Here is a 2864-nt window from a genome sequence, read left to right on the forward strand (position 1 = left end):
AAAAAAAAAAAAAAGAAAGAAAGAAATAGACAAGTCTTTAACATATAATACATAAAAAAGAACAGACTCAACAAAACAAAGAATGAGACAAAATTCTACAACTATTAACACACAAATATCTATCAGAGATGTCTTTGATCTATGATTAGTACTATAAACAAGATAATCTCCTCAAAATAGACAAATTGATAGACACTTAGTACATACTATAACTATTAATTTTGCTTGCAAATGTAATATAATTGCACAGAAAAGCACACAAAGTAGGGGAGTATCCATCTCGGCTTACAGCAAAGGTATGCAGTTAGACAGGCCCATATGGGGAATCAAGAATGAGAAAACCCAATACCTTGGTAGGCAATCAAAAAAGAGAAATGTCAGCATGAGGTAAAATACATAAGGCTATAACACATAATCTATTTCAAGTACTAATTTCATACTATTAAGCCTCATCTACAAACTCTACAATCTCTAAGACAACAGTCCTTTTGGCCAAGTGTAAAAATGTTAGTCTCTGGGTGAAACTTAACAAGAGCCATATCATTCATATTAAATATATGAAGAAATAAAAGAAGAGATTGACATTATGAATAAGGAATTTATATGTAATTTAAAATAATCTCTTGTTAAAGCAAAGTCAAGGATCTAATAGCTTGTGGGCTAAATTCTACTGAAAGTTTACATGAATACTTATGCGAATCTCTTCTAAAATTCCCCAAAGATTTAAATGAAAGCATGCACTTTCAAATTTACTAGAAATTTGATTTTCTAGATACAAAGTCTATCAGCTCATGATGAAAAATAATATATATTCCTATAGCAATATTTCTAATGAACATGAAAACCAAATGCATTTTATATGAAACAATATTATACCCTAATCAAAAGAGACTTAGCTCTGAAATGTAAGGATAATTAAATATAATCAAATCAGAAACTTTAATATATGTGAAGAAACTGTATGAGGCTCTTGTCTTCCATTCAGGAAAAACTCTTTTAATATTTGTAATAAGAAGAGTTACTTCAACACAGTTGAGGCCATAAATGGTTACAAGTCAAAAGGTATCATATTCAACAGTAGTAATCAAAATAATTCTATACATATCAGAAAAAAAAATGTTCCATGCCATCAACTTTCACTAATGTTGTCCTGGAATGTCTAGTTATATCAACAGGAAGACACAATAAAAGAAAAAACATTATTGGGAAGGAAAGTTATTAAACTTCTGAATGTTGATGAGATGATACAATGTGGAGAAAATTAAAGACATCTAGAAGTCATTATACATCAAGTCAATAAAATTTGATAGCTCAACTAAACATAAAATCTTGATTCTACTGGTGCAGCAGTTAAGAGCACTTTTGATATATTCAGTGGATAAAAGTGTGGCTTGCAGAACACACTCTAGGCATTCACAAGCACATACCCACACACAGACAAATAATTTAAAATAAGAAACTAAAACTGAAAACAATTGCATTTCCTTACATTAACCCTAGTTTGTCCAAAGGAAAAAAATCTCAATTTCAATAGCATAAAAATCATAAAATTAATAAGGAAAGCCTTGACCACAAAGAAAAATTAACTAATTGGAAAGTGTAACACTAACAACTTGAATTATAGGACACAAAAATAAATAGAAGATGCTTTCTGTATTGTGGGTTGGTGTTGGGAAACCCTGCTGGTGGGGGCTTGCAGTCTACATTAGCCTGACTGCTTTCTCTAAGCTCACAAACATGGAAGATTCCTTCACCACCAGAGAGGTCTAGAAAGCTCCTCCAAACAGTGACCTGGATGCCTGACTTATCTCAAGCATGTCCTTTGATATAGTTCCCTGCAAACACCTTTCCCTGTGGACCACATAGTAATTAAATAACATTTGCTCACTATTTTCATGGGCCCCACTGTCATTAACTCAGCCTTACTTTGGAAGCATGCCATTTAATGGAAAATCGGGTTTGTTGCCAGGATTCCTAATTCTATATATTTCTATACTCTGGGATAAGGCTACATTGATTCACTGAAGTCACATCTTGGAAGGCTATCTCCATTACATCCACAGCTGTCCAAATTCTTTTCCCTTCTTCTGCTTCCTCCTTTTTTACACTCTGACAGTTGATCCCAAAATCTGAAGAAAAACCAAAGATTGAAATAATTTGTTCTCCTAAAAACATAATACTTAATAGATAAAAATGTAGATTTAATGTTTATAATAAAAATTCTAGATGTATTTTTCACAGAAAAAGAGGCATAAATCTCATTGTTTTGGATGAACAAAACAACTAAAGCAAAGTGACCAAATAAAACAGGAGAAATCAACAAATTACTTCTATGAGATGATCCTAAAAATTAAAACATTTACAATATATATATACACTTATTGAAAACAAGAAAGATTTAAAATTGAAACAAAATATTAAGACTAAAATCAAATGTTTATTAAAGACTCATACTAGCTTTTGCGAATAGCACATTTCACAGTTACATATAGTTTCCAATAATATCCTACTTTTTATTTAAAATTCATTTTTAATTTTTAAATTAAATTGAAAATCTATTGTAAATAACGCATGTTGACAGTGATGAAAAATTCGTAGTTCTTTCAAAGCAGCAGTGCTCCAGTTGGTGCAATTTTGATAGATTTTTCTGGGTTGATCAAATGATAATAAATCAATTGTTCTTTTCAAAGACTATAGCTGACTTTCTCAATACCTTTGTGCAGTGAATACTTCATAGAATCTGGAATTTTACAGTAAATTGGCCCCATTTTTTTCTAGCTAAAGTGGTAGTTAGCCATTGGAAAACTGCAAGTACTAAATACTGAAACAGAATTTCAATGACTGTGATGATGTTTTGATTAAGC

The sequence above is a fragment of the Microtus ochrogaster genome, chromosome 19, assembly GCF_000317375.1.
Source record: "Microtus ochrogaster isolate Prairie Vole_2 chromosome 19, MicOch1.0, whole genome shotgun sequence".
Taxonomy (NCBI): Eukaryota; Metazoa; Chordata; class Mammalia; order Rodentia; family Cricetidae; genus Microtus; species Microtus ochrogaster.